The 16,267-nt window shown below is 36.2% G+C and overlaps 1 protein-coding gene across 1 annotated transcript in view; it reads right to left on the bottom strand.

Moving 5' to 3' along the window:
• Positions 1-14,432, bottom strand: part of TENM4 (teneurin transmembrane protein 4) — an 879,437-nt gene extending 865,005 nt beyond the window's left edge. The window contains exon 1 of the mRNA XM_040544436.1: positions 14,342-14,432. The gene's annotated coding sequence lies outside the window, so the exon portion shown is untranslated. The remainder of the gene's footprint in view (positions 1-14,341) is intronic.
• Positions 14,433-16,267: the final 1,835 nt, after the last annotated feature.

The raw sequence follows: 16,267 nt of genomic DNA, 5'->3' as shown, positions 1-16,267 counted from the left end.
GAAGACAAATTGTGTAATAATAACATGTTCAATATGGATACAAATCTGGCTAAATGCCTGTCTGATGTATGAAAACATCACCTAGTGATCTGTCTACAGGACACAGCTTCAGCAGAAAAGCATAAATGTAAGTGTCAATAATATTGCTTTTTAACTTATGCATATACAAAATGATCATTCATTACAACACGGAAGATATGTTACCTTCCTTCCTTCCTTCCTTCCTTCCTTCCTTCCTTCCTTCCTTCCTTCCTTCCTTTCTTTCTTTCTTTCTTTCTTTCTTTCTTTCTTTCTTTCTTTCTTTCTTTCTTTCTTTCTTTTTCTTCTTTCTTCTTTCCTTTTTTTTTTTTTTTTTTTTTTTTTTTTTTCTGGAAACACTGATTAGCTGGTGAAGAATTCAGGGTCTATAGAACTCTGTATTTATTTTTTGAAATAGCTGCTTCTTTACAACAAATGGATTCTGGTAAGACGCCTTCTTAGGATTTAACTGCTAGCAGCAGGTTACACTGAGAAGTAAGATGATGTATCTCCTTGAGTACTTCATCTGCTATAAACAACCTTCAGATCTGTAGATAGAAACTATTATCTTGGTACATTTGATTTGCAGAGCTATTAGAAGTGGTTCTGTATTCAGCAGAAGGCCCTTTTGCAGCACAAGAACCTTCTTCACCTGCCTGACACAGATCAGAGGGAGCTAATAATGATCTTAATATCAGTGTAGTGACTTGGAGGATGGTGGTGTGGTCAAACTCTGGGAAGCTGATGGGTTCATGATCTTCACTCTTTCATTCTCCCACTCCTGTCAATGAAACTCATCTTTTAGTGAAGTATATTCCCTTTTTACATAATAGGCGCTAAAAGTGGAGATGAACTACAGTGGAATAATGATTAGCAGCCTGCAGGTCATTCACACAGCACGATTGATTCCTATTCTTTCTCCTTAGAAAAGGAATTTATGGTGTCTGATTTATCTGCGAGTTGAGGCTTGCAGCTGCAGCAGCCACAGCCCACCCACTGAAACCGATGTGAATGTGACTTATCAGGATTGCAAGAACTAGACCTGCAAACTGGCTCTTATCTCTGTTTCTTACTTGAAGGGGTTCTCCTCATATCAGGTTGACCAGAGCTTTAAAACAAATAAACAGATGGATCAAGGTAAGCACCACCCTTTATAGCCATTAAAATAAATTGTTCAGCTCTCCTAACTTACAGATAAAACCCCCCACTCAATTAATGGATTCTTATTCCAATTCTGTGTTTCACTAAACACCTTAGTAATAGATCCAGCTGAAAGTGACATTGAATAGCTTCACCACAGTAGAAGCAACTGAACTCTAGGGTTCATGGGATATGCAATCAAATAAATTCCACAAGTGGGAAATCTGTACCCAAAATATTTGTCCCCTCAGCTCCAGAAATGGCTTAACACGTTATAATTTTGGACTGTGGTGCATATCAAAAAAACGGAATCTAAAATCTATTGGAAAATGTCAGAATAATTTGTGTGAGGCAAGAAAAGATTCTGGATGTGAAAAAATGTGGTTTTTCAACATGTTGATTCATTTTTTTTTCTGTCTGCACATTTGTATTTGCATTGCACATAGAATAAGTGGTCAAATATTTACCAAAAATGAATGTTAAATTTGTATGTGGAAACACAGTGATAAACTGTCATGCAAATGTGGTTGTGGTTGAATAGAATTTGTGGTGCCTTTTTGCTGTTGTCTATGAAAGCAAAACCCTGTGACTGATTTAATAAATCTGTACTAGAAATCTAGCTGCAGTTAGCACAGCAAACACAGGATATTTGACGCTTGCTTTTGTATATAGAAAAGGGAAAAAAAAGTTAACTATATGGGAAAAAAAATATGTGAGTAACCTCATCTATTGGAGGATACTATTATATGAATGGAAAAGGAAACTAAATTTCACAGATAAAATATTTATTGAGGCATTTTTTTTTTCCAATTTTATTTTCAACCTGACCAAAGGTGATCATAACTGACTGGATATAGCTGAGACATAATGAAATGACTTTAGTTAGATATCCAAAACTTATACAAACTTATTTAATATTTTATAGTGCCAGCATGATATTTCATGAGATCAGACTGACTGCTTTTGACAGTATTGAGCACAATGTAAGAACAAACATGAAGCAAACAAAAAATGGAGTAAAGAAACCAGAAAAGGTTCTGAAAGTTACAATAGTGTAGCTTTCCAATGAACTGCTTTTGTTTGAACACATAAAACAGAAGAAAATATTAAATAAAGATGCCAATCAAAGTTAATGGAATTTCAGAGGACTCTACCTGGTCTCCGACAAAAACTGAAATAAGTGTGTATATCATCAAAATCTATTCATTCCTTGTTAACACAAGTAAAACACGGAAAAAAAAAATCCTGCTCTATTCTAACATAACTTCATAATTTGTCTTTCAAAATAATAGCTGACTTTGTTTTGGTAATATGAAACTGAATAGCTCTAGAAAGAGGTTCTTGTATTATCCTACTAGCTAGACCTCACAAAGAATTTCGCAGTGCATACTGATGAACAGTGATTCAGATGTGATCTAAATTTAGCTGGTTCTGTTGAGTAAGGGATTCTTAAGAAGATTTAAAAAAAAAGTTTTATATATATTATAAATATAAAATAGATTATGATGAGAAAATAACAGAAACCATGATATGTGTCTTCTGCTTTAAGAAAGAAGAACATTAGTATTCTACTAATAGATAAAATGTCACTGGAAAGTTCACCTTTCTTCATAATACTGTAATTAGTATTTCATATACTATAATTTTACTCTTGATGAGATAAGCACTTTCTGAGGAAATTTCAATATCTATATTGCTAGTGCTAGCAAAAAAGCAATTTAAAATGACAAATTTTAATACCTAATGGCTGTCCCAACCTTTTGATATAGAGTCATGAATATCAAATATTTTAGGTGCCTTCACGATTTTAGTGACTTTATAGCACTGCAAACAGTCCATGCTCAGCCCTACCTAATTTTCCTTTATTTTCTTCATTTTCAGTTTGGTGAAGTTATCCTTATGTCTGACTCAGCTTCACAGAAAAACTCGATTTTCTCTGCCCTAGCCTGAAAGACTGAGTGTCAGTTTTGATCTGATCTAAAGAAATCCAAGACCATCACTCAGAGGTCCCCTTTCATCAGCAGGTGCCAATAGAGTAGAAAGGAAATGCTACAGAAAATTTTTAAAAATCCAGGGTGAATGTTTGTGTAAGAAGTTGACAAGAGACAATATATTTCCTCTTCTCTTGTTGATGTGCAGGGACTTGTGTCTGGAATTCCCAGACATGCTAATTCTTTTCCTAAATATCAGCTCATCATAACTGAACCATAGCTCAAGGCATTTTTAAAGGGCTTGATTTACTTCAGTACTTTGCAAGCCTTATTCAGTTGCCGTAAATTAATAAGCAAAAAAAAAAAAAAAGCTATTAAAATGATTTTTATACACATATTAGAGATCAGAAATGTATTATTACCACAAGGCAGCTAAAAACCATGCAAATTTCGTGGGATTGGGTTCCATTACAGATCAAACTAATCTCACTGAAAGGGAAATGAATTCTTTTCAAATATTTCGTATAAACCTGTGCCCCTGTTTTAGCTTAACCTGGGACAAGCTTCTGGATTTTATGTCCAAACCAGGTGGAGCTGGATGCTTTCTGACAGATTATTATGAGGTTTGTCATTGGTTCAAAGCCAAAACCCAAAGTTAGCAGGTGTTCATCTACATGGCTCAAAGGCAAAATACATTCCTGCATTGTCATAATGAAGATAAATTCTCAAATATTACATCACTAAAGTGGTAAATTTCAGACTTGCAGTCTTGCAAAACACAAAACAGAGACAGAACCACCATCTACACTCTCCTGGTAGGCATATCTGCTGTACCTTTCAGTGGAAAATGTGGTCTTTGACTCTTAATTCTCTCCACCGAATTAGGACAGCTTCTACCCTCAAGTAAGGGGCACGGGCTGACAAGGGACATCTGTAAGGGGGTGCAATGGGGACAGCAGTCGTATTCTTTGCTCTGAAACTGAGGTTGTGCTCCCTCCACTACAGAACAAGCTAATTTATTTCCTATGTGCAACTTTACAGGGGTAGAGGTGGCCAGCAGCATGGAGCAATGGGTGATGACTTAGGAACAGGGAGTGATAACCCACCAAACTGGGCAAATCTGTGTTGTACAAGTAAGAGGGGTGCTATGGTGCTGACAGATTCCCAAATCCAGCCAAAAATCCTGCTGTTAGTGTAGCCAAGAGGAAGATTTTCAGTTGACTCCAGTGAAACCAACGTCTGTTATTTTACTCAGCTCACCCAAAATATATTATAGTAAAGATAATGAAGATGCAATCCTTGCTGGCAGTAGTTGAAAAACTAAGGTACATAATATCATATGAAATTTGAAAAAGTTTAGTGACGAATTGAGATTTGATAAACTTTTAGGCCATCATTTTTTTTTTCCTTTGATAGAAATTACATACAGCAAATTAATGAAACACATCAATGACTATGAAAAATGTCACTTTACATATACATCTAATTTTGAAGTCCAGCAGTGCAACATGCAGAAAACAGAACTGAGAGATGCATTTTCATTTTACATATCAAGCATCCCTGGAACTGTGCATCCTTCCAATTCATAGGAAACAGCTTCAAGCCTAGAGCAGGAAATTAGTCATGATTCTTGGCTAAGACTGTCCCACATGTTTTACCAAAACTGTCACTGGAAAATTTAGTTTTGTGGCTATTTAAATACTTTGTGAATTCATGAAATGCTTTATGAATAGACACAGATGAGAAAATGATAGCAATTTTAGAAACATTTATTTTATTTTGAAAGTAAAAAAAAAAAAAAAAAAAAAGTAATATTTACTTTAAAATAAAGCAAACAGACATTTAAAATAGGTCCAAAATAACTTAAAAACCCACAATACATCTGGTCAATCAGATATGAAACTGCTGAGATTTTCTTTGTTCATCAAAACAAACAATAACTACTTCCCAAATCTCAGAGATGAGCACTGTAACAGGATTCCTTGAGCCTATTTCTTAGCAAAAGAAAAAATAAAAAAATACTGACATGGTTTTACTCAGTGCCCCTATATGATCAACTCTGTCATGGACTTTCGTGGAGGAAAGTTCTGCTATTAAGACATGTTAATGTGCATCTATTAAAACCCTAATGTAGACAAAGCATTTTTATGTTCCCCCCAAGAGATTCAGAATTTTTCCAGAGGTCAGAAAATGTTAATCTGTCCAAATAAAAATCTTCTGTAAGAATGTGTCTATGTCTGCATGAGTACCTTTGCTCCCAGTTTAATTCCCTAACTGCCTAAATGCTCCAGCAATCACCTGTAAAAAATCTATCGCAGAGTAAACTCAAGTTCTGTTGGTTCACTCCATGTTCAAAATGTACCAGCGGGGTCCCACACTGGCAGGAAATGCAATTTAAGAGCACTTTTCCTGGGCTGCCAATTGGAGACATGCTCGGAAAGATAGGAGCGTGGGGACGAATTGCTATTTAACAGCCATTTCACCACAATCACCCGTTAGTGGTACATCGGCATAGTCCAACATCAGAGGAGAGTCAGAGGGTGCTATTTAAAAGCATTTTTACTCCCTGCCTGGGAAAAACGTAAAAATAGCCATTGCGGGTCCATCTCTAAAAGGTGGGTGGAATGAAAGTGCTTTAAATAGCATAATTTCACAGCAATTGAATCCTTGCTCTGCTCCAACATTTCAGTCTAACTTTCTTTTTAACAGAAAGTGTTGATGTAAAATAGTTTCCACATTTCTGACCTCTTCTGTATTTTAAGATCATTGGACAGAATCTGTGTTTGAAATTTACCGATATACACAGGCATTGATAGCTGCATGTATGTATACTGGGATATAAAACTATAGATGTGAAAGGGATGGTTAAGTCTAGCTTGCACAGTTTAATGCATGAAAAAAATCTAGGACTGAACACAGATTTAGAGTGTTTCATCATGTGTTGCATGTGATCATGTGAAGATATGTGGGCGTCTAACTCCCAGTGCTGACAGCTTGCTCCCCTGTCCTAGTAGGGCAGCACATGGCTCAGGATCTGTCTCTCTAGGGAGCAGAGATCAAAGAAACATAAAATGACTTACTCATGGATTCTCACTTCCTCATCATTTTGGAAGTGTTGGTATTGCCTAGCCAGGTCTAGCTTTAAATTATTAGTACATTTATCCATGCAATTCTCGATGTTTGCTTACTCTACAAATTTTCATTCCTAATTATATAGCTTCACTTATCGTCCCAAAAATATTTCATAAAACGGTACTGATTGAGACTACTTTTCTCAGTGTGAACGCATTTAACTGAGATTTTATATCATCCTGTATTGTTAATGGTGAAAGTGATATAAAATAGTAGCGTACCTAGACAAAAAAGGATTGTAGCTTTTCATACAATGCAAAGACTCTGTAGGAAAGGTCTTTTTAAACACATTTAAAACAGCAAAAGCATCCTGGATTGTAAGCTAGGGCAGTGTAAATGAGGAAGTCTGATGGGTTGGGTTAGATGGACCGTTCTTGGATTTCTCTTCTGGGAGATTTCTGGGGATTAGAGGTCAGTGTGGCAGAAATGATGGGAGATTGTGTGTTCAAGACTGTGAGAAGCTTCAAAACAGGAAAGAGGAATGCCAAATACAAATATGTTATTTATTTATTTATTTATTTTTAATTGTAGATTTGTGTTTGTTATTTTATTGTATTTTTTTCCTGTTTGGTTTGGTTTTGTTTTGCTTTGTTTTCATTGCTGCAAACCCACATATGATTGTGACCACACTATGGATAGTTGCATGTAACTGCATGCCATATAGAAACATGGCATGCCAATCACACAAAAATAGCATCCTATTACCAGTGGAGAAACTGCACAACCCCTGCTTTGTGTGAAGATGGTCTGTATATGCGACATGCATAAACTTGCACTGTTACTTTCACACACACACACACACACAAAAGATGACAAAAAAAGAAAAATAAATTACACGGACATAATTTTAGTAACTTCTTGACAAGCACTTAATGTCTTCCACTCAAGCAAGAACAGAAAGTATGTTAGTTGCTTTTTAACTATTATTCCAATAAAAAGTAATTATAGTGATTAATTGCATAATGATTACAGTAATCACAGCCTATTCTTAGTTGATTAAGAAAGACAGAAGCAGCTTGCAGAAAGCTTTCCACTAAAACTATCTGTGTTTATTTTATTTGCCCTTTGCTAATTTTCTTATCAGAAGCCATGAATGGGGATATTTCAAATACAACCTTGCCAGTTACTTTGTGTGTAATCCACTGTCCATTGATAAAAACAGATTTAGAAATGTGTTAAGTGCTATTTTGGAGGTAAGAATTTCTTTGACGTTAATTATTACTTTCTCTTTTTTTTTTTTCATATTTGTTATTACAGTATTTTCTGCTTTTTATTTGAGTATTGCCTTACTATAAGACTTTGAGAGAGTTTGCATGTACTTTTAAATACATATAATTTTTAGCATAATACATTGAGAAGGTGTTTGAATTCTCTGAAGTGATGCTAGTGGTATGGCAGATCTGGGATTTTATTTGGGGGAGTAGAAAGTATGGGTGTGTGAGCTGGGGAAAACTTCACATTTCTATCTACTTCAGTAGAGTTGTCATAAATGACACCATTTAAGAATCTGCTTTATCATATTGTGCTTCCTCACAGTCCACTGGGACACTGGCTTTTGTTAATTTTGATTTGGTGTGCAATGACATCAAAAACTATGTGACAGGCAGCATCACAAAACTCTAAATAGAGAGAGGGTGTGATGGACAGAGATCACAAAATATTATGTACTTTTATTACAAAGTTGTATGAAGAAAGCAGCTGGTAGTTGCTTAGGTAAAACTTGTGAACTGCTAGAAGGCCCAACAGTACTTAAGTATGCTTGATGTTGTTACACTCCCACGTTGACTGTGCATGAAATATTTCGGTCATGGAAACACAGAATTGGGGTTTGACTCCAGGATAAATGGATGGGATGTCTGAAAACCTTTGTGACAGATATCTTAAAAAGGTTGGAGATGCAAAATAAACAGATAAGGGTATATAATGAAAGAGGTCCGTGCTGCCTAAAAGAGAGTCACCTCATTCCTCGGTGTAGTTCAACATGAGCCTGATGCTGTATAAGCCCTGCTGAGCTGAGGCTGCCATAGCTCAGATGCAGCATCAGTAACAAAGGAAGATCCTCTGTGAAACTGTCCAAAGATGCTTAGCCTAAGATTGTGCAAATCCATAACAACCATAAAATGAAATAATCTCTTTTAAGTCTCATCCCCGTCCTTCAATGAACAATGCCAGATATCCTCTGCACAATGATGCAGTTCAAGACAAGTGATTGGACCTTCACCAACTTTTGGTACACTCTTAGACAGGAATGCTAAAATCTCTTCGGATAAATATCAGTGCACACAGATTGCTATTACAAAGGGAAATATATTCTTCTGTGTAATTCCTCCACCTGCTGGTCAGGTCAGGGATTTGGTTAGCCCAGGTAATGGACACAGGGCAGGCCAGCTCCAAGCTCAGCCATCCTTGCTCTTCTAGCTAGTTTAAGGTGTTAGGAACAATTTGGCTGGACAACAAGGTAAATCTTGAAAGGTTGCTACTCACACGGGGACCAGATCTTTTTGTTACTGGAACAGGACAGGTAGACCCATTTGGCCAGGTATGTGCTTTATTGATAAAGAAATCAGTTTTCCAGAAATTATTCATTTTTTTTCTTTTCACTTCCATCCCCATCCCTGAAAACATATATATATATTTTGAAAGTAAACCCATTTGCAAGTGGAGATTGCTTCTGAAAAATATCACAATTCAGCTTTAAAGAAATATATCATGTTTTGTGATTGTCAAAATGACCTGTTTTGACATTTGAAAATGAAAATAAAAGAAACTTTGAAAGGTCACTATCAAAACATTTTTTTTTTTTTAAATAAGTGAATTCTTTAACTTGATTTCTGCCAAAGGGTTCTTATTTATTTATTTATTTATTTATATTTTATTTTATTGTTTTCTGTCTCTTGCTTTTTTCTCTCCGCTTCTATTCCTAGATAATCAGTACTGAAACATCAACAAGGCAGAACATACTTGGATGCCTAGTAGCCTTTCCAAATGGACCAGGATGCATAACTGCTTTAGTAACTGAGAGCATGACGCTTCTTTACATCTTACATCTTTAAACCTGAAAATACTTGCAAAACGGAAGACACGCTTCCCACCTGGCATTAATACTTTATATTCCATCACACTCTTTATGGCCCTCTTCAGTTAAAAGACATGCAATTATCACAACTGCTTGTTATTATAAATTCATACATGCATTAGAGGTGCATTTCTCTATGTCTCACTCTTTTTCCATCAGCCTTAGCCTTTCAGTTTACTCTCTATACTTACAATTCCTCTAAATATATACTTTGCAGTGAGGATATATTGAAACCTGTCAAGTTTATTTAAAGAAAGTTAAACTGGGGAAAAAGCAGGAGTATGTTGGCTGGCCAGGATGCTAAGGTATTCAAGAACAAGGCCTTGCTCCACTTGCGACTACAAATCCTCCAGATGTCGAGGGAGAGCACAGAAAAAGGAAGATGATAAATGGCAAGTGAGAAACTGTACATTGATAAATGAGACTGCAAAGGAAGAATACATCTCCAGCAAATCCTTCATTGTTGCCTGCAACTCTGTTGAATTGCAGAGTGCTATTTATATAATCAAAACTGCCAGTAATCAGTCAATGGGAAGCGTGGTCCTACATTTGTATGACTCCAGAAAATGCAAGGAAGTTGCAGCAGAGAGCAGGAAAAACATTCAGGTTGTACCTGTCCCCTAACAGATGCACATGCTTCCTTGTCATCTGTGGACTGAGTGTCCCTTAGGGAAGGGAAAAGAGTGATAAACTCCAAGTTGACAACAGTCGAGGGGAAAGTAGTTTGGGGTCTCTAGTACCACCCTTCTGTTGTCCTATAAATGTTATTGGCAAAATAAATCAAAGACTTTCCTTCTGCCATAATTGTATGCTACATGTTATTACTTGTGGTGTGGTCTATTGAAGGATGTTCATATTAGGTAGGCTGTAAGAATTGAGTGGTCTTTCAGCGTCTTTCAGTGGATCTTCTCTATTAATTTAGGACCCAGAAATAACAATAATTGAGGATGTGGGGGAAGAGGTAGTATACAGAGAGCTGTACCATGACTTAAGGAAAATCAATAACTTGAATTTGCTGGGATTTTTATTTTATTTTATTTTATTTTTTTGGAAGACATCTGTTCTTTGGAGCCAAAATCTCAGTAAAATCAGAGCTTTGGGATTTTGATAGCAAAAGTAGTCCAAAAGTCCAAACTGAACACAAATTAACAACTTAAGATTCTTATCCAGAGACAGAAATCTGATCTCAGGTCTCTCCACTTAAAAATAGTTTGAATGCAGTACTCATGGTTTTGGACAAGTTTATGACAAGGTTACCCACCTTGTTGACCAAGGGAAGGCAGTTGATGTAATAGCTTGGATTTCAGCAAAGCTTTTGATACTGTTTCTCACAGTATTCTACTGGAAAAATCCAGCCTACAGCTAGACAATAATAATACAACAGGTGAACAATTGGCTGGTGGGTAAGTCTCAAAAGGTTCTGGTAAATAGGGTTACATTAGGCTGGCAGCCAATCACTAGTGGGGTTCCTCACAGCTCCTTTTGAGGGTCAGTTCTCTTCAATGTTTTTAGAAATGATCTAGATGCATGACTCAAATGCATGCTAAGTAAGTTTTCAGATGATACTGAATTAGAAGGAGCTGTTGACTCAAGGGTGGAGACACCTTGCAGAGAGATCTTGACAAATTAGTGAGCTGGGCAATCACCACCACATGAAATATACCAATAGCAAGTGTTGGATTCTGCATCTGAGATGGGGCAACCCTGGATATAGGTACTGACTGGCGGACAAGAGGTTGCAGAACAGCCCTGCAGAAAGGGATATGGGGTTTCTGGTCGACAACATATTGAATGTGAGTTAGCAGTGTGCCCAGCAGCCAAAAGATCCAACCGTATCCTGGAGTGCATCATACACAGCATTTCTAGCTGGTTGAGGGAAGGGATTGTTCCACTGTGCTCTGCACTGGTGTGGCCTCACCTCGACGACCGTGTGCAGTTTTGGGCACCCAATATAAGAAAGACATAAAACTGTCACAGAGTGTCCAAAGGAGGTCAAAAAGATGGTAGTGTCTAGAGGGAAAGAATATAAAGAGAGGCTGAGGTCACTGTGTTTGTTCAGCCCAGAGCAGAGCAGACTGAGGGGAGGCCTCATGGCGACCTGCAGCTCCCTCACGAGCGGAGCAGAGGGGCAGGCGCTGAGCTCTGCTCTCTGGGGACAGCAACAGGACCCGAGGGAACAGCATGGAGCTGGGACAGGGGAGGGTCAGGCTGGGTGCTAGGAAAAGGTTCTTCACTGTGAGGGTGGTCAGGCTGCCCAGGGAAGAGGTCACAGCACCAAGTCTGCCAGAGTTGAAGAAGTATTTGCACAACGCTCTCAGACATAGGGTCTGTTTTTTGTGTGGTGCTGTGTGGAGCCAGGAGTTGGACTTGATGACCCTTGTGGGTCCCTTCCAACTCGGGATATTCTATGATTCTGTGCAATCCCTATAATAGGTAAATTATGGTGCTATAAATGTACTAATTGTATTGATGTATCTTACAATCTTTACAAGGGAAGGAGTTATTTGGTACAGGCACATTCATACCAACAAAAATGTATCTTCACTTGAGTGACAATGGCTTCAACTATATATATATTTAAAGCAGTTCAACCAGGATACAGAGACTGCTTCTTTCCACTATTTATAGATGTCTCTGCCCAAAGCCACTTTGTATCGGATACATCCAACGTAAAGGTTCCTGGACCTTGCTGATAACATTATAGGTATCATGTGGGAATCTCAGGTGCTGTAGGACCAAGCCAAAAATATTAACAAATATAACACTACAAAATCTAAGTGAATGGAGGTATTTCAAAGAACCAGATTGTCACTACTGAACTGATGGATGGGTATTAAGGGGGGGGGGGGGGGGGGGGGGGGAGGAGGAGAGGAGAGAGAGAAAAAAAAAAGACATCTCAATCTATATGCACATATTCATAAATTATACTCACATTTATATAGATATGTGAGACATGTTTCAAATTATGATACCGTAAAGTCTTAAAATTTGAATGATATGGTTCCTTGTTTGTAATCCAGCTGCTGAAAGAACCTCAACTTGCCACAAAGAATGTACATTCTTGCTTGTATAATTCAATTTTAAATACCTTCGGGAAGTTTAAACTCACATATATATGCAAATTATAGGTACTCTGAAACATCACATTGATTTACATTGTAATTGTTCCATTACTGGTGATAATGGAAGTTACGTGTCCATGAGTACTTATTCTTATTAGGCAAGATCACTGTAAAATAGACTGACATTGCCTTGTTTTGCAGCAGTCATTACAATGTAAATGGAAAAATTGTAACACCCCAGCCACACTGTAAGATATTGAAAAGTATCCTGGAAACAGTGATATTTCTCAGAGTTTTTATGTGAGGAAAAAAAGACAAAAACAAATAAATAAACCCACCCTCATGACTACATCTACAAATACAATAGTAAATATTAAAATACTAATGGTACGGTTCATGTGATGAAAATTCGTACCTAATAGCAGCAAAACAAGGGAAAATAGCGCTGGGAAAATAAAATTAAAATAAAATAAAATAAATAAAATAAAATAAATAAAATAAAATAATAAAAAAATAAAATAAAATAAAATAAATCTAGGTCTGACTTGTTCTGACAGTGTTGCCCAGATTAATCCAGTAGCAAGTGATTCATGGAATGGAAGTTTTTTGCTCTCTCTCTTTTTCTTTCCCCTTTCTTCCACCATTTTGTTTCCCTCCCTTTCCCCAGTGAACAGTGTAGACTGCTCAATAATGTTATAGATGGACCAAAAATAATAGGCAAAATATTTTGCACACATTCTGGGTATAGAATTCTCAATGAGGAAATGATTGAAAAATAAGATCAGAATAAACAGGAAAGAGCCACATTTGTGTTACGAAATTGTTGGCACAGACCAAGGAAAAAAATAAAATACTGTAGTATCAGCAGTCTGAGTATCCAAAAGAAAGAAAAATCAAAGATGAATTATTTAAGAATTTCTTGTCTTGTCTAATGATATGTTTGATGATAAATTTTGTTTTTAGGATGTGTGATACTCAACAGAAGCATTTATTGCATTCATCTGATATTTGTACTAACACATTTTCAGTTGGGGGTTAGGTAGGAGTGAATCTAGATATCCTGGTTTGCATAATCAGAGTGTTTTGTATTCAGGTGTAATATTGTGCTGAGTTTGAGCTTTGGAGGATGACCTCTGAATCTCTCTGAATGATGACTCCAGAAATGATTTTGCTGTGGTCTAAGCCAATTCCTTTGATCTCTGTGTGTCTCGAATTCATAATTAGCATTTGTACATAAAATGAACATGATATTTTAAATGCAGCTCCATTTTTTTCCTCTATATTTATGATGAATTTAGGAAGGTTTTGAGCACCTCCACAACCACAATGTCTTGTGACAGTCCTCCTTTCTCCGTGTGACATGAACACAATTAGCTACCATACTCCAGCTATTTCAGACATATAATGAAGGTGTGTAGGTAAAAAGTCATCTTCTTGTGTCTCCATCCCCAAGATATTACCAGTTAATTTAATAAAAGATTATTTCTCAGGATAAGCTTTGTCTCATATTATTAGAACATCCCAAACACAAAAAACATTACTGCTTAAATTCAGCACTGTTGTCTCAAAACCTGAAAACATGGCCTAGATGGCAACGGCAACATTGTTCAGAAATCGAGAGCAGGTTTTAATTATTATGAACATTATTATTTAAAAATTACTCACATTGTTAACACATACATTTGCACTTACGCTTTTCTTTGACCTGCACTTCTTCAGGTGTTCCTGCTATTAAAGTGAGATGAAGTTGCTATGGAAGTTGAATTCCTCTTGTTTCACTTTAGGTGTCTAAAAGTTAGGCATGTTGTCTAGGCCATCTGAATAGAATCTCCCTCTGAGCAGTGAAGAAGGTTACTCATCCCGTCCAAAAGTAGGTAACTAAGGAAATTTCAAAGAATCCTGCTGAGGAGCTCAGACTAAACACCTAGTTTTTGACAACTACTGCTAGGAGCGATTAATTCCTTCTTCTTGTTAATGCCTACCTTATACAGCAGTGACAGAGATCTTGACCCACGATGAATGGTGTGGAAAGAAATTAATTGTGGAGGAGGCTTACTGAAAGTTGGAATATGTCCAAAGCTTCTATATTTGAAGTACTTTCCTGAAAGCCATAGAAAAACAGGGGTGATGTTATGCAGGTTGAAAATACAAAAATAAATGTCTGTGTGTATGAGAATCTATGTATATAAATAAATGCAAGTTTCTACTCTCTATTTAGGTTTCTTTCAATTAAAGTTTATATAATCAGAAAGTATCAATCCTTTGCCTACCTATAATCATATAATAGCACATATCAGACTTCTGTAAGTAAACTAATAATGCTCTGATGTTGATATTATATGTATTTTTGCTGGATTCACTTTGGACCAGGATCATATCTACAAAGGAAATCCTGCCTTCTTTTTTTTTTTTTTTTTTTTTTTTTTTTTTTTTTGTGGCTTTCCTCTCCTGCTCACAGAAGAGGAAAATAATTTAAATTAACTTCCCTGATTTATGATCTAAAAGAGGGTTTCCCTGGGATATCTGTCAGAATATGTAACTACCTATTTAAATTTCTTTAAAAATTGGCAATGGAGTTTGCTGGGTGCTTTCTGCTGTACTGCAATATGTAAGCCTCTTTTTTTTTTATATATACATATATATAATTATTTTTGAGAAGGGACAGGATATGATTCTAAAAGTTCATCTGAATAGTTGTGAAAGGAAAGGAAAAGGCAATATACCACAATATACCACATAACCTGCCAAACTGAAGGATTTTTATTTTATTTTATTTTATTTTATTTATTTTAGTCCACATGTATAAAATGTTCTTGACACAACCTGCTATTTATTTTTGCCCTAGTTAGTGGTAATTCATTGCAAATATATGGGATGATAAAAGAAACTAGTGTGAATTGAAGATGTCTCTCAGAGTCACTCCTGATTCTTGCTGCATTTGTTTGTTTATGTAAGCAAAAAAAAGGCATGCATTATCTTTTTATGAGCCTTGCGATTTATTCTGTTTTGTTTTCAGACCTTTGGGAATGCATTCTATAAACTTTATTGAGACAAGATATCTAGAGGCGTTTGCATATTTGTGAGCTCAGCACAATATTACTTTTTAATGCACTTTGACTTTGCATGGAGAAAATGGAGTAAAAAAATGTTAAACAGCACTATTTCAGGTGGCTTTGTATTCATTTCTTGCCTTTTTTTTCCCTAGGTTAAAAACAAATAAAGTTTCAATCTTTTAAATGTAAAAAAAAAAAAAAAAAAAAAAAAAAAAAAGCAAAAAAAAACCAAAACTGTCATGTAGTAGTTTAACTTCTATTTCTGTGTCAAAAATTCAAATTACTAACTGATGCCTCCATTCAAAAATTATTAAGGATACTACTAGTTCAAACACCTATTTAAGTACAAATTTAAACTGGCAAATTTCTTGACTTGAACTCTTTGACTGTTTTCAAAATAGAAAAAAAAAAAATTGCACAGTTTCAGTTGTGATATTTCTGTGCTCTCTACCTGAAATTTACAGAAATTACCATTGGCTGCACAGTGTTCAGTTGGGCACAGGTATTAACTTGCAAGAGCAATGAAAAAATTGGTTTTGTTTAACCTGAAGAAGAGAAAGTGAAGAATGATTTCGCTGTGGTCTTCAACTACTTAATGGGTTAGAAAAGGTCTAGCGAGGACAAGGGGAAGATGCAACAACGGAAAATCTGATACTAAATTTACATTATATATAAATCAAAATCTTCTCACTGAGAGGGTAGTCAAATACGGGAAAATGAGTGCAGAAAAGCTGTGGACTGTCTATGTTTGGTAATATTCAAAATTTGACTGGACAAATTGTTTAGGTTGATCTGTTTGATCTAATTGACCTTGGTCTGACCAGAAGGTTGGACTACATAATCTCCAAAAGTCAC

The sequence above is a fragment of the Cygnus olor genome, chromosome 1, assembly GCF_009769625.2.
Source record: "Cygnus olor isolate bCygOlo1 chromosome 1, bCygOlo1.pri.v2, whole genome shotgun sequence".
NCBI lineage: Eukaryota > Metazoa > Chordata > Aves > Anseriformes > Anatidae > Cygnus > Cygnus olor.
The sequence above is the reverse complement of the archived record's forward strand: the minus strand, read 5'-3'. Positions and strand labels throughout refer to the sequence as shown.